General features: G+C 42.4%; 1 protein-coding gene across 1 annotated transcript in view; it reads left to right on the top strand.

Annotated features, from left to right (window-relative positions):
• The window catches only part of LOC139442386 (papilin-like), a 177,724-nt gene that overhangs the window by 90,169 nt on the left and 68,913 nt on the right, over positions 1–18,642 (top strand). The gene's annotated exons all lie outside the window — the stretch shown is intronic.

Genomic DNA, 18,642 nt, shown 5'->3' with positions numbered 1-18,642 from the left:
TGATGATTATTGCTATTGTGAAATAAAAAAGAACAGGAAACAATATCCAAACAAGGATTTTATCCTGAATGTGTGTGTTCCTTTTTGTGTTTGAATCTTTTTTTAATTGGCTCAAGATGAACTAAGCCACTAATTTATTAATACAGGATATACGCGAACACCTGGTATCATGACTATTTGATAGTGATTCATAAACACATGCTTTCGATATATAGCTGGAATTGTACAATGGGCTCTGCTTTTAGCAGAGATTTATTACGAATGTGGAAAGGGTCTTGTCGCTTTTATTTGTATCTTTTTATTAAAATATATCAATGCTACTGTTGGGCTTTAAAGAGTATATGTGTGTTGGCAACATTTATGGTTTTTCCAGCGGTTAATGTCTGTATATGGCTAATTTACTTTATGACGAAAACGAGCAAGTGCTAGACCTTGAGCTAGTGATCTTTTCCCCCTCGCCTAGTGTGGGATGAATAAAAGCTGACTCAGCTCTATACAAGTGTCGCTTTAGATAGTTCAGATTACTTTGATGTCTACGTCAAACATTAAGTTGGTCGCATTTCAATACATTTTTTCCTTCACAAATACGCCATGGGTTCGAGTATGTAATGATGTATGTTAGTAAGATCTATAGAGACATAGAGAGCCAGGACCCTAACGGGGGGAGTGGGGGGATCAGGTTTTTGTATTTGTCATTGCATGAAGTAGCCCTCCTCTGCGGAACCTACCCCATACCTGACCGGCCGGTCTGTCGCTGTGTGCTGGTGTTGACTTTGTTATTTGTAGATGTGAGTAGATGTGAACAAACAGTGGCAGCACTACAATCCAATGAATCATATGTTTGACAGACAGCAATGTGAGTCATTGGTCCAGGTAGACAAGTCATTGACACCTGTGTTGTCTAATTGCGCTGTAAGGGAATTGAGACTTGCTGAGCCATATAAGGGAATGCCACTGGCCATTGTATGGCAGTGTTCTACAAGTGCCTGTCTGTTGACCAACTATCATAGAACAGTAACTCAGGGGCATGTCTGCTGCTTGTAGACTAAAGTGAAGGAATTATAGTCTCATGTGTGTAACTATAACAAGTTTGTGTCATTGACCAGACAATATATATATCCTAATTCCTTCACGTGAGTCATTAACAGACTAATTATAGTATTGTGTCATTAACCAGACTAATTATATTATTGTGTCAATGTCCAGACAATATACATGTGTATGATTATTTCATTGGCCATACAATATATAGGATTGTGTCTTTGATCGGACTATATATAGGATTGTGTCTTTGATCGGACTATATATAGGATTGTGTCTTTGATCGGACTATATATAGGATTGTGTCTTTGATCGGACTATATATAGGATTGTGTCTTTGATCGGACTATATATAGGATTGTGTCTTCGACTGGACTAATTATATATGTATATATATAGAATTGTGTCTTCGACCGGACTATATATAGGATTGTGTCTTCGACCGGACTAATTATATATGTATATATATAGGATTGTGTCTTTGATCGGACTATATATAGGATTGTGTCTTTGATCAGACTATATATAGGATTGTGTCTTCGACCGGACTAATTATATATGTATATAAATAGGATTGTGTCTTCGACCGGACTATATATAGGATTGTGTCTTCGACCGGACTAATTATATATGTATATATGTAGGATTGTGTCTTCGACCGGACTATATATAGGATTGTGTCTTCGACCGGACTAATTATATATGTATATATGTAGGATTGTGTCTTTGACGAGACTAATTATGTATGTATATATGTAGGATTGTGTCTTCGACCGGACTAATTATATATGTATATATGTAGGATTGTGTCTTTGATCGGACTAATTATATATGTATATATGCAGGATTGTGTCTTTGACCAGACTAATTATATATGTATATATGTAGGATTGTGTCTTTGACCAGACTAATTATATATGTACATATGAAGGATTGTGTCTTTGACCAGACTAATTACATATGTACATATGTAGGATTGTGTCTTTGACCAGACTAATTACATATGTACATATGTAGGATTGTGTCTTTGACCAGACTAATTATATATGTACATATGTAGGATTGTGTCTTTGACCAGACTAATTACATATGTATATATGTAGGATTGTGTCTTTGACCAGACTAATTACATATGTACATATGTAGGATTCACAGTGTCTTTGACCAGACTAATTACATATGTATATATGTAGGATTGTGTCTTTGACCAGACTAATTACATATGTACATATGTAGGATTGTGTCTTTGACCAGACTAATTATATATGTATATATGTAGGATTGTGTCTTTGACCAGACTAATTATATATGTACATATGTAGGATTGTGTCTTTGACCAGACTAATTACATATGTACATATGTAGGATTGTGTCTTTGACCAGACTAATTACATATGTACATATGTAGGATTGTGTCTTTGACCAGACTAATTACATATGTACATATGTAGGATTCACAGTGTCTTTGACCAGACTATTTATATATGTACATATGTAGGATTGTGTCTTTGACCAGACTAATTACATATGTACATATGTAGGATTGTGTCTTTGACCAGACTAATTACATATGTACATATGTAGGATTGTGTCTTTGACCAGACTAATTACATATGTACATATGTAGGATTGTGTCTTTGACCAGACTAATTATATATGTACATATGTAGGATTGTGTCTTTGACCAGACTAATTACATATGTACATATGTAGGATTGTGTCTTTGACCAGACTAATTACATATGTACATATGTAGGATTGTGTCTTTGACCAGACTAATTACATATGTACATATGTAGGATTCACAGTGTCTTTGACCAGACTAATTATATATGTACATATGTAGGATTGTGTCTTTGACCAGACTAATTACATATGTACATATGTAGGATTGTGTCTTTGACCAGACTAATTACATATGTACATATGTAGGATTGTGTCTTTGACCAGACTAATTACATATGTACATATGTAGGATTGTGTCTTTGACCAGACTAATTACATATGTACATATGTAGGATTGTGTCTTTGACCGGACTTATTATATATGTACATATGTAGGATTGTGTCTTTGACCGGACAAACAAACACTCAGAAATGGGGACCAATCTTTGGTCCAGTCTTTATACATTTGTCTTCTCTGCCCAACTTTAGTTATGTTATTTGTCTTCAGTCATTTAGGACAGAAGTTGTATATCTAAATGTGATTTGCCTCCCAAGATCTGGTTGTGTCGACCCACCCCTGTACTCCAGCCTTCCTTGTAATCAGCTGCCCTAAGCTCATCATTACTTATGGTGTCCGATAATCTGGGATAAGACCTCTAATCCTCACTGATGCAGATTACTGATCCCCACCAGGACATGGGCACAGGTTGAGCGAGCGCTTTCTATCGAGATTTTGAGGCAACATTCAAGGCTTCAATGCTTTCAAATTTTTTTATCGTAGACATCTGGGGGACAATTCCTAATTTGAAGCATCTGGGACAAAAATGATGTATAATGCAATTCCCTATTTCGACTTGTACTGATGTTCCTGTGTGTTTTAAGGTTAACAATTGACATGCCTTTGCATGTGTTTGTGATGGATGTCACCAGTGGGGCAGGATACGCTTACCCTTTCATGAACAACTGGCATCATTACTACTAGATAGTTATTCATGCTTATGATGAAGTCAGAATTGTACAATGGACTCTGCTTTTAGCATAGATCTCTTATGGTTATGGAAATTATTTTTGTTGCTCATATTTAGTTCAGTGTTTGTACCCGTTTATCAAACAGTGTGCATATGATATGACATGCAACCACCTGGTCTTGTGTAGAAGGTTGTTGCTTACCAGAGGAAATGCCCCTCGAGGTTAACAGTGCTGAGCCGGCCTGCTCTCGTCTTCGAATGGTCCCAGTTTGACTGCAGAGAACATGGAATGAGATGTGTCTCTCTGATGCTAGTGTGAGGTGTCCACTGGTTTCAGAACACCATTGATTAATGTCATGGAATTACATCTGATAGTACTGTGCATTGACGTTTGGATTAGAGGAATATCAGAAACCAATATGAGTACTATATCCCAATCTTCCGCAACCCATGCTTGCTGTAAAAGGCAACTAGGCTTGTCGTAAGAGGCGACTAATGGGATCGGGTGGTCAGGCTCGCTGACTTGGTTGATGCATGTCATCGTATCCCAATTGAGTGGATCGAAGCTCATGGTGTCAATCACTGGATTGTCTGGAGCAGACTTGATTATTTACAGATCGACGTCATATAGCTGGAATATTGCTGAGTGCGACGTTAAACAAAAAACAAACAAACAAACTATGTCCAAAATGCCTCATATAAACGTGTGATATATGGGTGCACGGCATACATATAATGTGTGATAAATGGCCATACAGCATACACATAAACATATGATACGTGGTCTCCATCATGTATATAATGACATGGTGGCATATGGTCCCGTGCACAGCCCACAGGTCACAAATCAGGTGACTTAAGCAATGTCAGTCTCGGAGAGTATTTGGATGGGTGACCGTGTTGAGCAGCTTGTCTCCTGAGTGAGTGATTTGGGTTTAATGCCACTTTTAACATTATTCCAGTTATATCACGGCGTGTCAGCTTTATATGTGGGAGGAAAGCCCAAAGTGATGCAGGTCTCAGACGTTTACCACTTCGGTGAAACCCACAAGTATGGTGCTGACAAACCTAGAAACATAATTGGGGTGAACCGGGATTCGAACCCACAATCATAGGTTTCTGGCATGCCCAAGGGACGCAACTCTGCACAGCGAATCGCGACGCGTTAGACAACTGGGCCACCCTTGCCCCCTGACCCCTGAGAGTTTGTTTGACTTCAGCCCTGCCCCACACTGTAGCACAGGTGGTGTTTCCTTCGACAAGTGACATTGTTTTGAAATGTGACTCTGTTCACCCAGCAGTGAATGGGTACCCAGTAGGATGAGATTGCTAGGTAATTGTTAACCTTCTAGCGCCCCATGCAGCTTGGGTTGTATACTCCTCAGGGAGCTGAGAATGGAATTTGAGTGCACACTGATCCACAGATTGGGGTAATAATTGTGTAGCACTAAGAGCCACACGTGAATGAAATAACGCGCATTATAAATGCACATATTATTTTTTAAACAAGTCCGTACAGCATACATATAAAGCATACTGTAACCATAGTGATGGTCAAAACATGTTTATTTACTTATTTAAAGGCTGTCCAATCAAAATATTTTGTCATTTTTATGTGGGACAAGAGACGGCTACAGTGCGTGTCCAACAACCCCTAGTGTGTTGAAATACCACATGTCACTGTCCGAACTGGAACAATAAAAACACTAACTGAAACAATAAAAACACTAATTCCCTTTCCCTGATTAAATCTGTGAAGGTTGAACTCAGTGAGGTGTTGAGAGGCGATATGAGGCATGTCTGGTACAACCATATTCCATGGCCTGCACATACACAAACTATAAGCCATGTACGTAGACTGCTGCCTGTCCTGTATCTCCACAACTAGACTGCCGCTTAGTCTCTGAACATATTTAATCTTAATAGAAATCTTAACTTGAAAAGGAGCCACAGTGAGATGGGAGATTCAGAAACTGATCCTGCGGAAAATCTAGACTTGCTTCATTTACATCTACAGCATTATTGAAGGACTGGCTTGAAGAGAAAATAATATGGCAGGGGACTCTAAGACAGACTGCTCCACTACCTGATTGTAATGGTGGCACTCGATCCTTCACACAGATCCTATAATGAGTGCACTGCAGGCATTTCATAAAAAGTCCCTGTTTATGTTTCACCATTCCCGGTGGTTCCTATTTACCCACTCAGCATACCTGTATGATGCATGTGTGTATGATGCAGAGGCAGGACTTCAACATACGTTTTCACGGTGTTGCAACAGAGGAGGCAAACGGTCCAGATATCGCGTCACCTGACAGTCACGGTTCTTCATCTAACTGAATATAAAGATAATATTTTGTTTTGTCAGCCGTTGTTTACCAAGTGAGCTTCATGTATTCTGAATCTTCTAAGTTCCATGTAACCTTGCTTACCATTTTTGAGAATGTGATCATTACTTTGTTTCTTGAAGACCTGCCAACGTCTTGTGTTCTTAATGAGCATTATGTGCATGCTTGCAAACAACATCAACTACCAACTGTACCAGGTAGTGGAATAATCACAACTAAAGGAGGTCATAGGTATCTCTGAAGACAATAGTGGTATAAAGGGGGTATAAAAGTTAGTATATTTTTACTGACTGACATTCTCATCATGAGTTTGAAACGAAAACGCCATGCTTACGATGCTGCATTCAAACTGCGAGTCTTCGCTCTAGATGATATATTTTCTCATGGGTTCATAATTCTATATACACCGATTCATAAAATGGCAACATATAACGATTATTATGAGATTAAAAAAAAGACAAGAGAAACAGCTTACCACATTATGAAAGTGGATGACTGGTTTGTTAAATCATTATTAGAAATAATATGACTTTTTCAATATAATTACAACGTTTTTCATCTTATATTATTGAATATCTGCGAGTACCGACACATGTCTTGCAGTCCGACTTAGCAGTGTTTTTTGCCTTTCACTTCCTGGTTCGGCTTATCTGCGAGTCATATCATTTTCTTTCGTATTTCAATGGTCAAGTTAATACCTCGGCTTATCTACGGGGTCGGCTTATCTGCGATCATATATGGTAACATTTTGTCCCAGAACTAAAGTTATCGTATTTAAAAATATATGTCTACAAAATAAAATATAGAATCCAAAGACAGCCCAGAGCAGTGTTTAGTTTCAGAGCTGAGGCAATCTCAACTTGCCAAATCATATTTGACTTTAGTTGGATTCATTTCTTGACTTATTCACACGAGTCTGGGAGATAGACTGATATCTCATTTTTGGTTCTTTTTTCATATTCTTAGATTCACAATGTGTAAGTTTAAGGGCCTGACAGATTGCGTATATTATCATAGTGCTCACTTAAGCTTATAATAAACAAAACACACTATGATATTATTGTTACCGTATCTGACGTAATAAACGCCCCGCTCTAATAAGCACCCACAGCGATATTTGCTAATATATTGGCTAGTGAACAATCCCAATTATCACCCTTCCGATTGATCAATGTACACAAGACTTATTTTTTTCGTGTATAATATGCACTTATGTGTTAAATGCACCCTCAATTATGGGCAATTAAATTCGGGAAAAATATATCTGTTGTGTGTAATACGCACAGACTTTTCTTTTGTATCATTTCATGCTGTAAGCATAAACCATGAAATTTACAATCTTTCAACTCTTTCACCAAAATTATATTCTAATAAGAGCCCCCTATTTCTAATTTTGAGAGTGCCCTGTGCACTTCTTACATCGAATATGGAAAATATTTTTTGAAAGTTGTATCTAATTTTCACAACTATAATGACTGTTCAGAATGAGTCAAGACCCTGCCAAAATGTCAGTGTTGTGAACAAAAGTCTGTTGTATTCCAACCAGGATCTGACAAACTCCATTATCTAAACTTGTCTATACAATGATAATTGACATCACATGCCTTCATTGTTTGTGCTATCTGTAACTCTTTCTTAGGAATTATTTACCTCATCAGAACACACTCAAACAGGATGTATGTTGCCCATAAAAAGTGTGTAATCACAGGGGTCAACCAATCAGTACGTAGCGAGCATCCATGTGGTTGGAGACGAGTACATCTTTTTTAAAGTTTAGGAGCTCAATCATTTTTTTCAATATAATCAGGTGCTCAGGTATTTTATTTTGGATTTTAATTGTGGACAATTATTATACTCTGCAATAAAATGGTCCTACAATGCAAGTCATATTTATTATCTTTCAGAGAACCAGGGGCTTTATTGTTGTTTTAGACACAAAATCTCCCAAAACAAAGACAGTTCAGGTCTATTTTGTAAAATTATGAACTATAAATTTAAATGTAATTAATGGACTGATCACTTATTAGAAGGAGGGGGGGGTCATGACTAAATGTAAATATGTAGTGGGTGGGGGTAGGGAGGGGATGAAGAAATGTTACATGTAGTGGGTGGGAGGGGGAGGGGATGAAGAAATGTTACATGTAGTGGGTGGGGAGGGGGAGGGGATGAAGAAATGTTACATGTAGTGGGTGGGAGGGGGAGGGGATGAAGAAATGTTACATGTAGTGGGTGGGGAGGGGGAGGGGATGAAGAAATGTTACATGTAGTGGGTGGGGGGGTGGGGGGGTGTGAAGAAATGTTACATGTAGTGGGTGGGGGGGTGGGGGGGTGTGAAGAAATGTTACATGTAGTGGGGTGGGGGGTGGGGGGGGATGAAGAAATGTTACATGTAGTGGGTGGGAGGGGGAGGGGATGAAGAAATGTTACATGTAGTGGATGGGAGGGGGAGGGGATGAAGAAATGTTACATGTAGTGGGTGGGAGGGGGAGGGGATGAAGAAATGTTACATGTAGTGGGTGGGAGGGGGAGGGGATGAAGAAATGTTACATGTAGTGGATGGGAGGGGGAGGGGATGAAGAAATGTTACATGTAGTGGGTGGGAGGGGGAGGGGATGAAGAAATGTTACATGTAGTGGATGGGAGGGGGAGGGGATGAAGAAATGTTACATGTAGTGGGTGGGAGGGGGGGGATGAAGAAATGTTACATGTAGTGGGTGGGAGGGGGAGGGGATGAAGAAATGTTACATGTAGTGGATGGGAGGGGGAGGGGATGAAGAAATGTTACATGTAGTGGGTGGGAGGGGGAGGGGATGAAGAAATGTTACATGTAGTGGGTGGGAGGGGGGGGATGAAGAAATGTTACATGTAGTGGGTGGGGGTGGGGAGGGGATGAAGAAATGTTACATGTAGTGGGTGGGAGATGGGGGTGGGGATGAAGAAATGTTACATGTAGTGGGTGGGGGTGGGGGATGGGGGTGGGGGATGAAGAAATGTTACATAAAATGGGGTCTGTCAGCAAAAATGATACAATGATTCAATTGGTCTTAACCACCAGCCTATCCCCCCCTCCCCCTATAATAAATGACCAGTTCCTACCCCTTGTAGGTGTCTTGCCTTGTAAGATGTAAGAGACTATTGAGAATGCATCCAAAAGCCATATGTTAACCCACACATGAAGCCTGAACATACATAAGTACTGACATGCCCCTTCCGTGGCCTATTTGAAACGTGTCTACCCCCCACCCCCCATTCCACCCACACTGACCACATCCCTGTGATGTCCACAGCCTCAATACAGCGTTCATTAACCCAAAGCTCGTCACGTTTACTAAACCAAGATTTATAGTGGAGGCGATAAGGCAGGTCTGGGGAGGTACTTGAACTTAAGACTACAACACAGGTGAACTGAATACCTACCTGAGTCACATGCCTAATAAGCATGCGGGGACCAACACAGGCAATTGTTGGGAGGCCTACCCTTTAACACAGATTGGGAGAGCGGGACCTCACAGCATTGGGTGCATGGAACACCTCAATAAACATTAGTGTATACTGCATGTCACAGTGAATGTGGGCTAGACACCCAGCTGTGTGGCATACAGATCTACAAGCCTATAATTAGGCTGTGGGTCACCTGTAATTAGGTTGCCTGTAACTGCTCAGACACACTCAATGAATACAGAAATCCCACAAAGAACTTTCATGTGGAGTTCATGAATTCCCAATTCTGTCTGACCCATACGTTTTCTCTATCCAGGTGTTATCTCATCTAGGTTCAAACCAACTGTATAAGTACTTTCCCTTCTTTTTCTCTTATCAAGTTTGTGATCAAGTTGCTCACAGTTACTTAATAAATCATTCTTCTGGCTCCTTATGTAGTTTAGGCCGCCTTCTGTCAGTGGCATCCTTCACAGCAGCTTGCTTGCTATCAGCAGACTCCCATGCCACCTGTAGCCTGCTGCTTAGAAGTGGAGGAAATCACCTCTCTTGTGTGTTAAGTGAGCTGAGTCAAGTTTATGTCATTTCCAACAAGGATGGCACTGTGTATCACAAAAAATCTTTTGGCCTGCAGTTAACTCAGCTCTCAGTATTTTGTTTTTGCCAAATAGATTGCAGGATTGTTACGACATTTGATGATTAGCATTATGTCATTTAGACATTAGCACATGAACCGTATTTTGACATAATAAGTGCCCTGCTCTAATAAGCGCCCACGGCGATATTTGCTAATATATTGGCTAGTGAACAATCCTAATTAACACCCCTTCCGATTGATCAATGTACACAAGACTTATTTATTCGCGTATAATACACACTCGTGTGTTATATGCACCCTTAATTATGGGCAATTAAATTCTGGAAAAATATATCTGTTGTACATGAACATTTCAGGCTGTCAGCATAAACCAAAAAATTTATCTTTTAACTCGTCTGTTTTCACTAAAATAATATTCCAATAAAAGCCCCCTATTTCTTATTTTGAGAATGTCCTGGGCACATATTATGTTGAATACGGTATTCCATATGTGTGAGTCAAACTACAAATCAGAGTTTCAATCAAGATGATTATTAATATCAGATTGTAGTTCTTGCTTAACGAGAACTAAGATCTGATCTGACAACTTTTTGTTGTCTTTTTCTGAATTTCATGACATAAAACAGAAAATATTTTGGTCTCATGGTTGTACCACTCATAAAACTATCATGTTTTTCATGTGACCTGATGTACAATCCATCAAAGTCACTACAAACACTAAATATTCACTATATTGTGGTGTTAATCAAGCTGTAGCTTACTTATGACTTGCCCTGAAGTCACCAGTAAATAACAAACCTGTCACCTCTGTCCATCAGTAGTCCATCACTGGTCTTGTCTGTAGCTGACTTGGTCTGTCTGTAGCTGACTTGGCCTGTCTGTAGCTGACTTGGTCTGTCTATAGCTGACTTGGTCTGTCTGTAGCTTACTTAATTAGTCTGTCTATAGCTGACTTGGCCTGTCTATAGCTGACTTGGCCTGTCTATAGCTGACTTGGTCTGTCTGTAGCTGACTTGGCCTGTCTGTAGCTGACTTGGTCTGTCTGTAGCTGACTTGGCCTGTCTATAGCTGACTTGGCCTGTCTGTAGCTGACTTGGCCTGTCTGTAGCTGACTTGGTCTGTCTGTAGCTGACTTGGTCTGTCTATAGCTGACTTGGTCTGTCTGTAGCTGACTTGGTCTGTCTGTAGCTGACTTGGCCTGTCTGTAGCTGACTTGGTCTGTCTGTAGCTGACGTGGCCTGTCTGTAGCTGACTTGGCCTGTCTGTAGCTGACTTGGCCTGTCTGTAGCTGACTTGGCCTGTCTGTAGCTGACTTGGCCTGTCTGTAGCTGACTTGGCCTGTCTGTAGCTGACTTGGCCTGTCTGTAGCTGACTTGGCCTGTCTGTAGCTGACTTGGCCTGTCTGTAGCTGACTTGGCCTGTCTGTAGCTGACTTGGCCTGTCTGTAGCTGACTTGGCCTGTCTGTAGCTTACTTGACACATCTGTAGGTCCATCTCTCCTTGGCTCATATAGCTCACCCTCTCTTTCTATGACTTATCCAGGGCTATATGTACAGGACAGACTCGGGGTGATGATGATCTGTAGATGTCAGATCCAGGGCTATATGTACAGGACAGACTCGGGGCGATGATGATCTGTAGATGTCAGATCCAGGGCTATATGTACAGGACAGACTCGGGGTGATGATGATCTGTAGATGTCAGATCCAGGGCTATATGTACAGGACAGACTCGGGGCGATGATGATCTGTAGATGTCAGATCCAGGGCTATATGTACAGGACAGACTCGGGGTGATGATGATCTGTAGATGTTAGATCCAGGGCTATATGTACAGGACAGACTCGGGGCGATGATGATCTGTAGATGTTAGATCCAGGGCTATATGTACAGGACAGACTCGGGGCGATGATGATCTGTAGATGTTAGATCCAGGCCTATATGTACAGGACAGACTCGGGGCGATGATGATCTGTAGATGTTAGATCCAGGGCTATATGTACAGGACAGACTCGGGGCGATGATGATCTGTAGATGTCAGATCCAGGGCTATATGTACAGGACAGACTCGGGGTGATGATGATCTGTAGATCCAGATCCAGGGCTATATGTACAGGACAGACTCGGGGCGATGATGATCTGTAGATGTTAGATCCAGGGCTATATGTACAGGACAGACTCGGGGCGATGATGATCTGTAGATGTTAGATCCAGGCCTATATGTACAGGACAGACTCGGGGCGATGATGATCTGTAGATGTTAGATCCAGGGCTATATTTACAGGACTGGTGAACTGATCACAGCAGCTAAACAGTTTAAGTAATACAAGCTGATCTGTAGAAACACCTTCAGAATACAATAAACACAGCAAATTTACAGACACAGGTAATTTTAGTGTCTGTTACACAGTGCGGGGACATGCCTGGGATTAATGGCCTAGAGATGTGCCTCCCGCTCATTCAACAATGATATTGGATAGGTGTGTGTGTGGATGGTATTCCCACACAGCAGTGTCCCCAGCGATGGATGTGACACTGCTCCGCCCAGTACTGTGTCCCACAACGTCCAGGGCATGTCTCCACTGTGTCGGCAGACCTTACACCCCCACAGATGGGGAGGACACAAAGCTAAGCTTGTCTTTTATCTTCAACCATGGCATAGGAACAAAATCCCAGCTGGAGGTATCTGAGTCAGCATTAATTTCAGAAAGAATTGGGTCTTGTTACAAAACAAAAATAGGCGAATTTTAAGAATAGATTTGTAGATGACTTTTTGATTTGGTTTTTATTTGGTTATTTTGAATATTCATGTCACAAGTGTTATTTTTAGTTTATGTGAAGCAGAGTGTTCCTTTTGAATACTTTTCAAGGGCAAATGCTGTGTACTTTTACAATTTCCATGTACATTGTTGTCTGCTGGTATAAATACATAAACAGTCAAAAACAGGTTTTCTGGAAGCCTGGCTGGTTGCATGAATGAAAGAGTGAATTGGGTTTAACACTGCTTTAAACTGTATTCCAGTAATATCACAGCGTGTCAGCTTAATGTGTCAGGAACGCCCAAAGTGATGCAGGTCTCAGAATGACTCAGAATGAATGTTGGTATATGTCTCTCAGATGATGAAACCCACGAGCATGTGTTTGGTGCTGACAAACCTAGAAAGATAATAGGGTCTAACTGAGATTCGAACCCACGATCATAGGTTTCTGGCGTGCCCAAGGGACGCAACTCTGAACTGCGTACTGTGGCTCCTTAGATGACTTGGCCAACCATGACGTCTGGATAAATCTTAGAGTCAATGAGAAGCGCCTTATGCCACTTTTAACAATATTCTAGCCATAATACATAAAACAAACCCAATCTCAAGCTGTTAATCACTAGGTTCACTGCCCCTCACGCTGTTAGAGTGAGTGAGATTTTACGCCGCTTTTAGCAATATTCCAGCAATATCACGGCAGGGAACACCAGAAATGGGCTTCACACATTGTACCCATGTCAGGAATCGAACCCGGGTCTTCGGCGCGACGAGCGAACGCTTTGACCACTATAGGCTACCCGACTGTTAGAACATAGGCAGACTCATAATATGTAGCATGTGCACTTTAAGGTATTTCCAACTTCAGCCTGTAAAAACTGATGACATATCAGACCACCACATATCAATGCCACAAGTACCAAAGAGTCCATATTCTTTCTCTCTCTTTGAAATGGAGATCATCCATCAGTGTTTTCAAATTAGGGGTTTCTAACTCGATTTGAAACCTGTTATCAAAATGGAAGCTTCACACATTCAGGTATGGAATCTACGTTTAAAAACAGTATGGGTTTATCTTCTTATGCTACAAAACTATGAAAACATGAATCTCATTAAGGAAATCCATCCTGAGAATTCCGATTAATATATCATGTAATATTTCACCTCACTGGATGCTGTGCACTGGTTTGAGTTTATATAACCCACCACAAACAAACCCGTTCCAGACAATGAGGTGGGAATGCCATCAGCACAAGCATCTTGGTGAGAACAGAATTCATTAAGAAGTCATAGATTTGTCTGTCAGAATGTTGTTGTTTTCACTGACCACAGAAGCAGAGGATACGCTCTTTGGGGTATTCCCGATGCAGGCTGGTGAGATGTCAGGTGTCTGTATCAGAAAACACTGGTTTCTGTCCATCACCCTCTTTGTACAAATACTGTATTGTTGTCATCTCACCCTCAGACAAGACGACAATCAGTAAACAAACTCATACAACTTGTTATGTTGATGTAAGGAAGTATTCACACTAGGGCTGGGACAGGTAACTCGGGTACTCGGGTACACGGGTACTCGGGTCGGATGGTTCCTGAGTAGGACCCGGATACCCACAGGACTACCCGGGCCCGTGGTTAGTCAAGTGATATATTGTTTAATGGCAAAAATTATAAAAATCACTATAAGTGACTAATGTTCGCATTTCTTTCTGGCTATGCACGCATTCATTCTGACTTTATATGATTTGAATAGAGATAAAACTCCAGTCAACTTCAGTGTATGCATGACCAGATCGTTTTATACGAGTATCTAAATACTTTGGCCACCGCTATGGTCCAACTATTCCCAATCGGACATTTGTACCTATTTCTTGAGACCAACAGCGGGTACCCAGGTAGGGTAATAGTGGGGTGGGTACATGGGTAGTAAATTTGGACCCGTCCCAGCCCTAATTCACACACATATCTGGAGCAACACTTCTTCCATGGGTGATACACTGAAAATGAATATATTAATGGTACTTTGGCTTTGTTTGTGGAACTCTCTGGTTCACCGCAAATATGTTTCTAACTTTGTCAGCAGCATACCTGCCCTGTTGGTTTCACCAACGTGGTAAACATCCGATACCTGCACGACGTTGGGCATTCCTCCCACATTAAGCGCCACAATTCGCTGTTCAGAGATGCATCCTTTAACAGGCCAGAAAACTATGATCGTGGTTTCGAATCCAATTCGCCCTTATTATGCTTCTAGGTTTGTGAGCACCATACCCGTGCTTGTGGGTTTCACCAAAGTGGTAAACATCTGAGACCTGCATCATTTCGGGCGTTCCTGACACATTAAGCTGACATGCTGTGATATAACTGGAATAGTGTTAAAAGCAGAGCTAAACCCACACACTATCTCACTCACTTGATTCAAAACATATTTTTATTCAGTGAACCTTGATTGGGAAACAAGCCAAGGAAGCTTATGTTAATACCTCTCCAGTACAAGTTGTATTCATGGAGGCATTGTACAAAATAATACATGATGATGAATACTTTTAACAAACGCAAGGGGTCATGGACAACAGTTTGGTGTAATGAGTAGTGGTATATTTGTACATCTCACTATTCTGGTATATCTGTGTGTTAATGTGGGATGATTACATTCCCACTTGGTTGAAGTTCAAAGACGAGACGGTTGATGAAGGCCGTTTCCATGAACATTTAGAGTATATAGACTATATACCATGGACACAGATGCTCCATCCTTGCATCTGAGCATCACAAGGGCAGGCAGTTAACACTGCCACTACAAGCAGCTTGCTTCAACAGGTTCTTGATCATGTAGCAGGGCTTCATTCCTTTGCTTAGAGTGTTTTTCATTTATGGCAGGTCTTAGACATGATGTGAGGGGAACAGTCTTTTAAGCAGAAACAAGATTTGTTATAACACATTGCTGCAGGAATGTATAATGCTGCTCTTCACAGTATTCTTCTGAATACAATGTTCTTTTCGAGAATATTTCAAGTTAATATTAGATTATATTCGCATCACATTCTTTAAAATATAGTTATGATGCTTCAGGAATCTTTTATCTTCAAAATTCAGTTGGTGTCATTGATAATGTGTACAATAGTCGTTGGAATTCAATCCGACAGCTTTGAATACAGGCAAGGAATTCCCCAGGGTTCCACTGTACAGGGATAAATTGACAAGCATGATTCAGGATAGGGGCCAAAGGAATTCCCCAGGGTTCCACAGTACAGGGATAAATTGACAAGCATGATTCAGGATAGGGGCCAAAGGAATTCCCCAGGGTTCCACAGTACATGGAGAAATTGACAAGCATGATTCAGGATAGGGGCCAAAGGAATTCCCCAGGGTTCCACAGTACAGGGAGAAATTGACAAGCATGATTCAGGATAGGGGCCAAAGGAATTCCCCAGGTTTCCACTGTGCAGGGATAAATTGACAAGCATGATTCAGGATAGGGGCCAAAGGAATTCCCCAGGGTTCCACAGTACAGGGATAAATTGACAAGCATGATTCAGGGTAGGGGCCAAAGGAATTCCCCAGGGTTCCACAGTACAGGGATAAATTGACAAGCATGATTCAGGATAGGGGCCGAAGGAATTCCCCAGGGTTCCACAGTACAGGGATAAATTGACAAGCATGATTCAGGGTAGGGGCCAAAGGAATTCCCCAGGGTTCCACAGTACAGGGAGAAATTGACAAGCATGATTCAGGATAGGGGCCGAAGGAATTCCCCAGGGTTCCACAGTACAGGGATAAATTAACAAGCATGATTCAGGGTAGGGGCCCAAGGAAATTACCCAGGGTTCCACAGTAGTGGAGACTTGTATTCCCGCTATCCACCGGGAAGTCACATAGGCTAGTACAGAGGGTAGTGGAGACTGGCATTCCCGCTATATCCACCGGGAAGTCACATAGGCTAGTACAGATGGTAGTGGAGACTGGCATTCCCGCTATCCACCGGGAAGTCACATAGGCTAGTACAGATGGTAGTGGAGACTGGCATTCCCGCTATCCACCGGGAAGTCACATAGGCTAGTACAGAGGGTAGTGGAGACTGGCATTCCCGCTATCCACCGGGAAGTCACATAGGCTAGTACAGAGGGTAGTGGAGACTGGCATTCCCGCTATCCACCGGGAAGTCACATAGGCTAGTACAGAGGGTAGTGGAGACTGGCATTCCCGCTATCCACCGGGAAGTCACATAGGCGAGTACAGAGGGTAGTGGAGACTGGCATTCCCGCTATCCACCGGGAAGTCACATAGGCTAGTACAGAGGGTAGTGGAGACTTGTATTCCCGCTATCCACCGGGAAGCCACATAGGCTAGTACAGAGGGTAGTGGAGACTTGTATTCCCGCTATCCACCGGGAAGTCACATAGGCTAGTACAGAGGGTAGTGGAGACTTGTATTCCCGCTATCCACCGGGAAGTCACATAGGCTAGTACAGAGGGTAGTGGAGACTGGCATTCCCGCTATCCACCGGGAAGTCACATAGGCTAGTACAGAGGGTAGTGGAGACTGGCATTCCTGCTATCCACCGGGAAGTCACATAGGCTAGTACAGAGGGTAGTGGAGACTGGCATTCCCGCTATCCACCGGGAAGTCACATAGGCTAGTACAGAGGGTAGTGGAGACTGGCATTCCCGCTATCCACCGGGAAGTCACATAGGCTAGTACAGAGGGTAGTGGAGACTGGCATTCCCGCTATCCACCGGGAAGTCACATAGGCTAGTACAGATGGTAGTGGAGACTGGCATTCCCGCTATCCACCGGGAAGTCACATAGGCTAGTACAGAGGGTAGTGGAGACTTGTATTCCCGCTATCCACCGGGAAGTCACATAGGCTAGTACAGAGGGTAGTGGAGACTTGTATTCCCGCTATCCACCGGGAAGTCACATAGGCTAGTACAGAGGGTAGTGGAGACTGGCATTCCCGCTATCCACCGGAAAGTCACATAGGCTAGTACAGAGGGTAGTGGAGACTTGTATTCCCGCTATCCACCGGGAAGTCACATAGGCTAGTACAGAGGGTAGTGGAGACTGGCATTCCTGCTATCCACCGGGAAGTCACATAGGCTAGTACAGAGGGTAGTGGAGACTGGCATTCCCGCTATCCACCGGGAAGTCACATAGGCTAGTACAGAGGGTAGTGGAGACTTGTATTCCCGCTATCCACCGGGAAGTCACATAGGCTAGTACAGAGGGTAGTGGAGACTGGCATTCCCGCTATCCACCGGGAAGTCACATAGGCTAGTACAGAGGGTAGTGGAGACTGGCATTCCCGCTATCCACCGGGAAGTCACATAGGCTAGTACAGAGGGTAGTGGAGACTTGTATTCCTGCTATCCACCGGGAAGTCACATAGGCTAGTACAGAGGGTAGTGGAGACTTGTATTCCCGCTATCCACCGGGAAGTCACATAGGCTAGTACAGAGGGTAGTGGAGACTTGTATTCCCGCTATCCACCGGGAAGTCACATAGGCTAGTACAGAGGGTAGTGGAGACTGGCATTCCCGCTATCCACCGGGAAGTCACATAGGCTAGTACAGATGGTAGTGGAGACTGGCATTCCCGCTATCCACCGGGAAGTCACATAGGCTAGTATAGAGGGTAGTGGAGACTTGTATTCCTGCTATCCACTGGGAAGTCACATAGGCTAGTACAGAGGGTAGTGGAGACTGGCATTCCCGCTATCCACCGGGAAGTCACATAGGCTAGTACAGATGGTAGTGGAGACTGGCATTCCTGCTATCCACCGGGAAGTCACATAGGCTAGTACAGAGGGTAGTGGAGACTGGCATTCCCGCT

The sequence above is a fragment of the Haliotis cracherodii genome, unplaced genomic scaffold, assembly GCF_022045235.1.
Source record: "Haliotis cracherodii isolate W230 unplaced genomic scaffold, xgHalCrac1.p SCAF_5, whole genome shotgun sequence".
NCBI classification, from domain to species: domain Eukaryota; kingdom Metazoa; phylum Mollusca; class Gastropoda; order Lepetellida; family Haliotidae; genus Haliotis; species Haliotis cracherodii.
The sequence above is the reverse complement of the archived record's forward strand: the minus strand, read 5'-3'. Positions and strand labels throughout refer to the sequence as shown.